Here is a 12,651-nt window from a genome sequence, read left to right as displayed (position 1 = left end):
CCGAGCGAATCGTCGGGTTCCGGAAGGCGAAGCCCGATCGTCGATACCGGCAATGGCGCACCCACGATCCTTCGAAACGGACGATCGTGACGAACATGACTGACTATTCTTTCTTCTGCGATATCTCATTCTCCTTATCTTTCAATTCAAATTTTACATTTGTTTCGCACAGAATATTAAATCCGGATCCTGTTCGACATCGTTTCAAATGAAATAGGACAATGAAGATTAAAAAACGAATGTGAAAAAGAGATGCTCTTTAAGAAATTGTTGGAAGAAGTTATCAATGTAATCAATACAATCAATATAATCAATACAATTAATATAATCAATATAATTAATTCAATCAATAAAATCAATATGATCAATACAATCAATACAATCAATACAATCAATACAATCAATACAATCAATACAATCAATACAATCAATACAATCAGTACAATCAGTACAATCAATACAATCAATGCAATCAATACAATCAATGCAATCAATGCAATCAATACAATCAATACAATCAATACAATCAATACAATCAATACAATCAATACAATCAATACAATCAATACAATCAATACAATCAATACAATCAATACAATCAATACATTCAATGCAATCAATACATCCAATAAACAATCAAAGTTTGAAGATTTTTAATATTCCTATGAAGCACCAGTTTCATGTAAAAATTCAATGAAATTAGGTTGTGCAGAAGACAAACAATTTCAAATGAAAAATATTCGACATTTTTCTTTATTGAATGTGTATCTTCATCAAGTAGCTCTATTAGAATAAGCAACATGTAAATAAAATGCAAATAAGTTGTTATCGAAATAAAGAGGGTAAATATCGAAAGCAAGTAAGAAGCTCAAAGAAGCGTTTGTTTCGCGTCTCAACACCTGACAGCACCGGTAGCCGCGCGAAAATATCTCCCCCAATCATCTCTGTGCACCGTGGCACCGCGAAAAATCAGCGACGCGATCATGACGTTTACGAGAGGCCGTCGTTCCTCGAAACCGACCAGGATAACCCCCTAGCGCTTCCTCTGCGTCGTCACGGTGCAGAGGATCTCCGGGCCGAAAATTTCGACTCGAAAGTGGCCGCTCGAGTGACTCCTTTGTTCGGCGATGTTATGCAAAGGAACGCACGAAAAAGGAAACCGAGAAGGTAATGCCCTCCTAATTTTCAGTCGAACAGCCTCGCGCTCGTTACTGACTCCAACTATCACGAGGATGCGTAAAATAAAGATGCAACCTTTATGTGTTTTGTATATAGGCTATCAAAAATGTTGATGTGCTCATGTAATTCTTTATTTGAATAGGAATTTTATTTGTGAATAGAGTTTACTTTTATGTATGAATAGGAGTGGTTTTATGTATGAACATTTAGTTTTACATATGAGCATATAGTTTCACATGTGATCATTTTACATGATGAGACTTCATTTTACATGTGCACAAGATTAAATTTTATGTATGTACAAGGCTTGATTTTATATGTAAAGAGAATTTAATTTTATGTATGAACAAATTTTAATTTCACATATGAGCAAGACTTAACTTCACATGTGAACGAGACTTCATTTCACATATGAACAAAACTTCATTTCACATATGATCAAGATTTAATATTTTTACAATGAGACATTTTGAACAATATGAACAACTAACAAGACTTAACCTTACACATGAACCAGACTTAACTCCACATATGAATGAGACTTCATATCACATATGAACAAAATTTCATTTCACATATGAACAAGATTTAATATTTTTACAATGAAATATTCTGAACAATATGAACAACTAACAAGACTTAACCTTACACATGAACCAGACTTAACTCCACATATGAATAAGACTTCATATCACATATGAACAAGACTTCATTTCACATATGAACAAGATTTAATATTTTTACAATGAAATATTCTGAACAATAGGAACATCTAACAATACTTAACCTTACACATGAATCAGACTTAACTCCACATATGAATGAGACTTCATATCACATATGAACAAGACTTCATTTCACATATGAACAAGATTTAATATTTTTACAATGAAATATTCTGAACAATAGGAACATCTAACAATACTTAAATTTATATATGAACCAGTATTTATTTCACATATGAACAAGACTTCATATCACATATGAGCCAAACTTCATTTCACATATGAGCCAAACTTCATTTCACATATGAAGATTTAATATTTTTACAGCGAAACAGTCTGAATAATATGAAGAACAAAGACAACAAAAGCAAGATGTGGAAGTTGTCTCAAACACAATAGTTAAACCCGGTATAATTTTTAGGTTAGACGAAGACTAACGAAATGCATGGAGCATAAGCGGAGCGTTAGCGTGACATTAAGCGGAACGCGAAACTACGGCGAATAATTGCAACCCGAGTAACAACACAGAGACAAATATACCAGTTTGTGTGGACGGTGGGATTGTGTGGGTGTAACTACGGCTGCACCCACTCATGCCCAACTGCTCTCGGGCAATTAACCCGAATGGTAACGAGCCGCGTCGAGTGCGTCGATTCTCGTCTGCGGCTAACGAAATCCGGTGGTTTCGTTGCCGAAATACGGAGCGTTGTTTCTTTGAAACTATTTGGTTTTTGTAACGAAGAGAACGATTAAATGACGTAAAGAGAACGATAAGAGGGAAATTGTTGAAACGTTGATTTGCAATTCTAATTGGAGTTTTTAATTGGAATTTGCAAATTTTGAAATTTTCCGAATTTTCAGACTTGAGAATTCTCCAATTACTGAATCTATATATTCGGAAATTTTTTGAGTATATCAGAACAAAGTAATAACCCAAAACTAACTAGTAATTAAAAAAGTAATAATTCAAATAAACTAGTAATTAAAAAAAAATAATCCAAACGAGCTAGTAATTAAAAATCGAATGACCACATTGCACACGCGATGACAAAAAATTTGTATTAAATACAGTGACACAAATGAAGGCGCCGATTTGCAAACCAAACGAAGAAAAATAAGAAACGACATAAAAAGAACTGGCACGAAGACTCTCGTCGAAGGTGTAATTAATTTTTTCCCGTCCACCGTAACGCCGATTCATCATATTTCAATCGAGCCACGAATCAACATGTCGCTTAAGCAAAAAGCGAATCGAGTTCACTGTTAAATCGTCGAGTCGTTAAATAATCAGTCGCGAGCACGCGAGCAGATTGCCGCCGACGTTACGCAAGGGTACTCTTCGTTGCAGTCTCGTGCATCATGCACCTGCATTCTATGTACATACATATGTTCACCTGCAGCCTGATTGGAAGGCTAATTTCAAGTGTCTTTGGCCACGCGACGATCGTCGCGACGCACCTATTACGCAACCAACTCTCCACGCTAAGCACTCTTATCAACGTGTCTCTTATCTAACTTCAATAGCTTCCTCGTGACACACCCACGTCGATACGTGGGCTGCTGATAATGTGGAAGGTCAAACACCGGATACGACAAATTTCGGGACGTCCATTTTCTCCTTTACCATTTACACTTGTTCCACTCCCGAGGACATTTCACTGATAACACTTGTAAAAATCAAAATTAAATTCGATAAAAAATTCGTAAAATTACCCTGTATTTTATATAACAATTGTCGCTTATAAATTGTAACACTTGTTCCACTCCCGAGGACATTTCACTGATACGACTTGTAAAAATCAAAATTAAATTCGACAAAAAATTCGTGATATTTCCTTGTATTTTATATAACAATTACCACTTATAAGTTGTAATCATAATCATAGCCCTTTCAGTTTTGTAAAATATTCCTTGAAATGAAGAATGAGACAATAAAATATGAGACATGTTCCTTGAAATAGAAGAGACATTACGTATTCTTTGAAACGAAGGATAAGAGACTTTACGTAGACCATGAAGTATAGATGTTTACCATCATCACTCATATATTCATTCGATTAATTATACTTTAACGATCCGACTGTTGAACAGCACTGTAAATAAACAATAAATCAAGCTAATCTAGCAGTGCCAGTCAGGCTCATCTACACCGTGCATCACTATGTAACGAATTCCCATTAAAAGTATCTTTTATGGGCGTTGTCCGTGGTATAATTACCGAGGATCATTAAGGAGCGGCTTAAGCACAGAATCACGCTCGCAACCTCTCCTTTTTTCACCACGAAAGGCGTGAAACGACAACCTAGAAGTCACGCCGAATAATCATTCATCTGTGAGATGTCTTGTCTGATTTTCGTTCGGGGGAGACACTGACGAATCTCGGTGTAAATCGTTTTTCATCATCTTCTAAGTACTATCATTAACTGGTTGATCATGGTGGAAATTATATCGCGTGACAATACAGGGGAATAGGGAAGACAATCTGGAGAAATATGGCGCGTGGGAAATGTAATTTATGGGGAATGTGACGTATTCAACGTATGGAGAATGTAGTGTGAGAATACAATGCGTGGAGAGTACTGTGTATGGAAGATACAGTGAGTGGTAATCTAATGTGTAAAGGTTACAACGGGTGCAGAATACAATGTGTAGAGAATACAACGCGTGGAGAATACAGCGCGTGGTAATTCAATACGTGAGCAATACAAAGCTTGGTAATCTGATACGTGGTAATTCGACGCGTTGAGAATACAGCGCGTGGTAATTCAATACGTGAGGAATACAACGCTTGGTAATCTAATACGTGGTAATCCGACGCGTGGAGAATACAGCGCGTGGTAATTCAATACGTGAGGAATACAACGTTTGGTAATCTGATACGTGGTTATCTAACGCGTGGAGAATACAGCGCGTGGTAATCTGACACGCGGTGATCCAACGCGTAGTAATCTGACATGTGGTAATCCAACGCGTGGAGAATACAACGCGTGGTAATCCAACGCGTGGAGAATACAACGCGTGGTAATCCAACGCGTGGACAATGCAACGCGTGGTAATCCAACGCGTAATAATCTAACGCGTGGTATTCCAGCGCGTGGTAATCTAACGCGTGGTATTCCAGCGCGTGGTAATCTAACGCGTGGTATTTCAGCGCGTGGTAATTCAACGCATAGAATATACAACGCATGGTAATCTAACGAGTGGTAATCGAACGCGTGGTAATCTAACGAGTGGTAATCGAACGCGTGGTAATCTAACGAGTGGTAATCGAACGCGTGGTAATCTAACGAGTGGTAATCGAACGCGTGGTAATCTAACGAGTGGTAATCGAACGCGTGGTAATCTAACGCCCCATAACCTGTCGTATACTGATCGAGCGCTCACTTATCTAGCGCTTAGTACTCTAACGCACATATACCTACCGTCCCCTTATCTAACCTACACTAGTCTGCTCCCTCACCCTCTAACAACACATAATAACTGAACCCCACTAAATTAACACATGGCAATGTAACATATAATTTCCAAATCATAGAGAATCATTCTCGATCTTGCACCACGAAATCGTGAAGCGTTTCTATCTCTCGTACGCAAAGAATTCGACCAATTACATCGAAACTCCTACTGATTTAGGTGTAATTATAGTTCGCTAGTAACTGGAACACTTCACGGTAGCCAGCTTCTCTCGAAGCGCAAAGAGGAAACACGGTGGTGGTTATCGTTAGCCGTTTCGACGTTTCGACAGCCTTGGGCTGTGATTCTCCTGGCGTGGCGTGATCGTTGATCAATCGTGCTAACCAATACGAGAATTCTTCGATTCAGAATTATGCAGATGAACACTTCTGGTACCGTTCGTTTTCCTCGATGATTGCTAGAAAGAGCGGAGAGCGGCTGCGAATCGGGGACTGCTGTTTTGGAAAGTTTATTGTGATAGGTATGTCGGTTTGATCGATGGACTGTGAAATGGAGAATGCTAGATACTCGTAATTCTTCTTGTTGAAGATGATTGATTGGGTAAAGAGAACCATGTATTCGTTTGGGTGATGTAAAAAGTTTGTAGAGAGAAATAAAAGACGTGTTGGAGTTTGAATACATATATGTACTGCACATTTCACGATCACTTATGTAACCTTTAAATAATTCGATTTATTGTACCTTATACATGTCTACTTTATTTTATAATCCTTCATGAAATTCGAGTGCAAGTTCCATAAAAATTTAACATCTCAAAATCTTACATTAGTTTGCTAATTATTAAAGACAGTAGAATTAAGCTAGAAAATATTGAACGTACGATTGTACAATATGTAAGTTACAAAAAGGATGTTTCACACAGCAGCAGTAAACAAGTTTTTACTTAACATCAAAAGGTATCGCATAAAAACTGGTGCAAATTTGCAGTTTTTGCAAAGCATTCCAAGCTTCTCTTTCCAATTCACGCGTTCACGATCGAGCAATTCCTAAACGTCCCAAAGTGTCGATTTCACATTCGAGGAAGCATGAAGTTTCTTCGGTGCAGTGTAAAAAGAGAATGAAATAGAGAGAGAAAAAAATAAGGGACGTTTCGCGGTTTCACGATCGAACGAACTCGACTCCGGTAAATTCTTAATGGAACTGTTCGCGGACGATGGGTCAAGCGAGTACCAAACCGCAACCTCCGGTTCCCACCGGCGACTCAGCGTTATTAATTACGAAATATTTAGCGTTAAATTTTGTGGAACGACCGCTGCCAGCAATGCTGCTTTCAATCTTTGTTGCAGTCGAGGAATTCCACGGAGAGATCGATGAACGACGACCGCAAATCATCGCCTTCAGCATCGTTCTACCGTGTTCTTCCTTCCTTGAATTTCTCTTCATAATTCCTCGGTGAAACGATCGTGGAGTTAATTCTACGTTCTATTCTGGTTATTTGGAATTATTGGGTTAGTAACTGGACTTGTAACTGTAATTGAAATTGCGGGAAATGTGGGACGAGGTTGGTACTGAGGATGTTCGCTATATGGCCGAGGGGAGTTGTGGAAGTTTTGGGGTTTGGGTGTTGGGAGTTGGAAATTTGGGAATTTGGAAGATGGGGAATTTGGGGATTTGAGGGGTGGAGTTTGAGAGTTTGGGGAGCTGAGGAGTGGGGTTTGAGAATTTGGGGATTTGGGAATTTGGGAACTTGAGAATTTGGTAATTTGAGAGATTGGAAACTTGAGAATTTGGGAATTTGAGAGATTGAAAACTTGAAAATTTGGTAATTTGAGAATTTGGGAACTTGAGAGATTGGAAACTTGAGAATTTGGTAATTTGAGAATTTGGGAACTTGAGAGATTGGAAACTTGAGAATTTGGTAATTTGAGAATTTGGGAACTTGAGAGATTGGAAACTTGAGAATTTGGTAATTTGAGAATTTGGGAACTTGAGAGATTGGAAACTTGAGAATTTGGGAATTTGAGAGATTGGAAACTTGAAAATTTGGTAATTTGAGAATTTGGGAACTTGAGAATTTGGTAATTTGAGAATTTGGGAACTAGAGAGATTGGAAACTTGAGAATTTGGTAATTTGAGAATTTAGGAACTTGAGAGATTGGAATCTTGAGAATTTGGTAATTTGAGAGATTGGAAGCTTGAGAATTCGGAAATTCGAGAAATTGGAAATTTGAGAATTCAAAAATTTGACAATTTGATGACTCGAAAAATTGTAAACCCAGAAATATCCTAACCTTCTAAAACCTAACCTCTCTAACTCCCCCCAAAAATCTCCAAATTACATTATCTAAAAGTATTCAACTCTCGAATCTTCATTACTCCAGCAGTCCTTCCACGTATATCACCCAAAAACGGCAATATTAAATATTAACGACCAAGAGAAATGTGTTAACCGCTTGTAAACACGCGAAGAAACAGCGATATTATATTTATAAATTATCCGGTTCAAGATTCGGTCCTGTTCCGAATCTTATAACGGCGATAAGAAAGCATCGTAAAGCGGTCTCCGCCTAATGAGAATCCGTTCGAAACCGACCGTTTGTGCGTTTCACAAAAACCGGGTGCCCCCTTCCATTAAAAGTTGCAAACGATCCCCGTCTAATGAGATACCGAGACGTTAATGGCCGCTTTAATTGGGTTGTTAATTTTCGGAGATGAATTCATAGGGTAAAAATGCGAAAGGCTAATAGCGCCGAGTGGGAGGAGTCCCATGGATTAAATGGGCTATTTTCAGACCCTTTGGTGCCCCGGGAACCGAGGGCTACGTTTTTACCCGGACGTCCAATCATCGAATCTTCCTGCTGTGCTAGGAAATCATTTTTTCATTTATTTTAACTTTGTTTTTAATAATACTTGGAAATTATCGTGAGTTGGATAAATTAGAACATTAGGGGCTTCGTTCGAAATATATTCTAATTTTTGGGGGATGTTGTTAAAAATTTGCTACTGTTAATTTATATTCTTTGATATAATACAATGTAGTGAGGTGTAAGGTGTATAAAGTGTAAAAGAGTAAGGGAACATTAAATAAGAGGATATTCTTCAGTAACCTTTTCATGGGATGACTCTGTTGAAGTTAGAAAAAGAAATGATACAATTTGTTAGTATATTTATATTTTACTAATTTTATATAAAAGTAAGAAACATTAAATAGTTCTCATTCTTCAGTAATTTCATCATGGGATGACTTTGTTGAGGTTAGAAAGAGAAATGTACAAAATGGTACTGTCCACATATGTCCACATATGTACACATATGTCCGCATATATCTTTGATAACTGAATTTAAAAACCAAGTAAACCGTTTAGGTTATGCTACTATGAACCATATAGGTTATGTTACCACGAACCATCTAGGTTATATTAACATGAAGCATATAGGTTATGTTATCATGAACCATATAGGTTATGTTACCATGAACCATCTAGGTTATATTAACATGAAGCATATAGGTTATGTTATCATGAACCATCTAGGTTATGTTAACATGAACCATATAGATTATGTTACCACGAACCATCTAGTTTACATTAACATGAACCATATAGGTTATGTTAACACGAACCATCTAAGTTAACATCAGATCCAGATCAGCTTAACATGAAACCTCTCCACACAACCTCCATGCAAAAATCAGTTCTGACAACAGGTGCTAGGTGTATACTTAATCTCGGAAACTTAGGCCCGTTCTAATTACGGTGCAACGTCTTCCTCTTTACCCGATTTTTCAAAGCGTTCCAAAGAAAAAGTAGCCGGGACATCCATTCATCATGGTCCGTCCACTTTCGGGCAGCTGCATTGTCTTAGGTCTATCTCTGCCTTCACGGTTCCCATTGTTTCTCCATCTAAGACACGCACGATCGGCTCGAGGTAGATCGCCTCGTTAAATAGCATTTCAGCGCCGATTAACCGAATCTCGTAACTTCTGTTCAGCCACCCCGACGAATCGGGAGGCTAGCCGGAAAAAAAGCGTGTTCTCGCCGAAAGCGACCGACACTTCCACTACTTTTTCTGCCTATTGTCTTAGTTTCACGCTCGATTAACGAGGATCCGATGCGCCTGCAACGAGCGTTTTCGCGCTGCTGCTGAAACAATGAGGTTCGATTAGAAAATCTTGGGAAATGGCTGCTTTTGGAAACTGCCGAATTCTTTCGAGCAGTGAGGAAATACAATGGCTTCGTCTGGTAGGACCTGGTACCTGAACTCCATATGGCTGACAATTTCTAACTTTTCTGTTGTATGAAATTGTTTTTAAATTTTTAATTTTGTGAATGATAATTGATCGGTTGACAGGAACTTTTCAGTTGGAAGTAAAATTAAGGTTTGGTACAATTTTGCTACTTTTGGTGCAGCTCACATATGTGATAGAATAATTTGTTGAAGTTTAAGTTTGCTTATGAAGCACTTCAAAATGTACTATATGGTCATTGTATATTTTATTGATGTTATTAATTACTATAAATGTAAAGAATTTAGAAATGACCTTGACTATGACCTTGTGACCTTGTCAGCGACCTTGACTATAACCTTGAATATTAAACACATGTGTAGTGTATAATTGACAGTGAAGTCCATGCAATAAATATTATATGATAAAGTGTAACAATTTGACTACGTATAAATATCACATACGATTAATCACTGCACCATTTAAAAAATATTTGAGCTATTAAGAGGTTATCACAAAAATATATATTCTTAAACAATACTCATTTTGTACAGTACCTCCAGTTCCTTAAATCTCCCCAAACAATTCCAAATAATTCGTAAATCCCTATATTTCTATATCTGTAAATGTCTATATCCCTAACGAACGAATAAAGCTCATAAAAGCAAAGTGCACCTCAATCGATCATTCGGAAGAAAGAAGAATCTCAGGACCAGCGAATAATTAAATTTCGATGAAGAACTCCGTCCGGACGGTGTGCAAAGGGGGATAAATTTATGCGACCACCCCCAGAACTTGCTACCCTCATTAACGATATTCATTGGCGTCGATAATTCAGCCATTCATCAAGCCGATCTAACGATCCGTTCGGTTCTTGCGGCAGACCGGGCGAAATCGATTAAAGTGATCGACTGCGGGCATCTTTGTATAGAAAATGAAAGAAGGTAGATCCGCAGGGGTGATCGTTGATTTTCGTGAGCGAACACGCACGCATCCGACTAATTCACGAGACAATGCATCACCCTGTTCGGACAGAACACCTCATCAGACTGCTTCAGGTTAATGAGCAACGCGAAGAAATATGTTTTTATTTTTTGTCAGATCACGCGCTGAGCTTTGGAGAACGGATTTTGGAACCCTACGGAGGTGAAGCTTGTCCCCTTTTTTTGGTGCTTCAATTTATGAATTTGGATTGACTTTGTTTGGAATATTTGAGTCGCTTCGATGTGAAGTTCTGTGAATCTTTTGGAGATTTATGTGGGGCTAGATTTTTATTCGCATGTGTGCAAATTTGGGAATTTTTAAGTTTCTGTACTTTTCAAGTTTTTAGATCTCCAAGTCCTACATTCTCAAATTTCCACATAGGCAAATCTCCACTTGTGCAAGTCTCCACATATCCAAATCTCCACATATGCAAATTTCCACATATGTAAGTCTCCACATATCCAAATCTCCACATATGCAAATTTCCATATATCCAAATCTCCACATATGCATATCTCCACATTTCCAAATCTCCACATATACATATCTCCACATTTCCAAATCTCCACATATGCAAATCTCCACATATCCAAATCTCCACATATCCAAATCTCCACATATGCAAATTTCCACATATCCAAATTTCCACATATACAAATTTTCCACATATCCAAATCTCTACACTCCCAAATCTCCACATATCCAAATCTCCACATTTCCAAATCCTCATATGTCCAAATCCACACATTTCCAAATCCTCACATGTCCAAATCCACACATTCCCAAATCCTCACATCTCCACATCCACAAATCCCTAAATCCCTAAATTCCCAAATCCACCCTTCTTAACACCTTAACTCCCCAAATTCTTCCCTTTCGAGATTCACTCATTCCCACATCCATAGACCCCCAAATCCACGCATCCCCAAACTATCCTTCACTACCCCTCTCCACAACCCCTAAAATTCCCAAATACCCAAATCTCCAAATTCCCAAACTTGACAATCTACCAGCTATAAAACTTCTACGATCAAACCTCATCCCAGTGCTATTGAAATTCCCCCAAAACAGTCATCCAGCATTCCGACAGCATGTAGTCACTAAAATCCGTGTTTCGAAGACAGTGGAAACTGTATCGGTCTAAAAACGTGAAGCATCCGTTATTTCTTGCCGGCCTATCAGCATTCACGGTTCAAAGCACCGCTTAACGACCATCCAGAAGAAAGGGTTCTCCCCCTTCCTTGGCAGATAAGGATGTTCTCGTGGTGGGTCATCGATCAAATCGACAGGATGTACAGTACTCATTAGATTCGTCAGTTTCGGCGGCATTTTTCTCACTGGTCTCGTTCCTTTCACGAAGAACCGAGGACTTCTGTCCGGTTCCTGGAGCAGGTGAATCGCAGTCGGTGGTGGTTGCTCGTTCAAAAGGACGTGGCACGATGCTCAGCACGGGTTTTAGGATAGCACCGTTGTCCAGGGCCGCCTCAACGGGGGGCACCCGGCACCCTGTCGCGTTGCTCCCTTCCCGAATCGCTTTGATTATACTCGGGCCCCTGGTTAAAACCTTTGAATAATTAGCAGCCTCTGGCGTGACCGGAGGAGCTCTTACGCGCAGCCATTTAATTACTCCGTTTAATCTAGGAACAGGGAACCTGCACGGAATATCAAATTTTAGTTATCATTCTCTTTGCTTCTTTTCCAATCTTGTATTCGTCGAATCAAAAGAAGTGTTTGCACATGAGATTAAAGATAAATTACTTGCACAAAGTAGCAAGGATTAATTAAAACAAATGATTTAGTACCTTGAATATGTTTATTACGTGAATATTTTTCGATGCGATAGGCAATTAAAATGCTGTAACACTCACACCGCTTGCGTGATTTAATTAATAGCAGATGGAAATGCCTACGATAATTGGACAATATTTCATGATATCAACGGACCACCCAGATCGAAATTATTAAAAGTAGCCCTTTCTTCGTTTAAATCTTACAAACTGTTCATGTGTATTCCATTGATTTGTAATAATACTTGACACGCGTGGTGATTAATACGATACTCGAGTTAAAATTAATGTCGGCGTCATGTCGACGATCACCACGATGTAACGAATGGAAATTCGT

Source organism: Megachile rotundata, chromosome 6 (genome assembly GCF_050947335.1).
Source record: "Megachile rotundata isolate GNS110a chromosome 6, iyMegRotu1, whole genome shotgun sequence".
Lineage (NCBI taxonomy): Eukaryota > Metazoa > Arthropoda > Insecta > Hymenoptera > Megachilidae > Megachile > Megachile rotundata.
The sequence above is the reverse complement of the archived record's forward strand: the minus strand, read 5'-3'. Positions refer to the sequence as shown.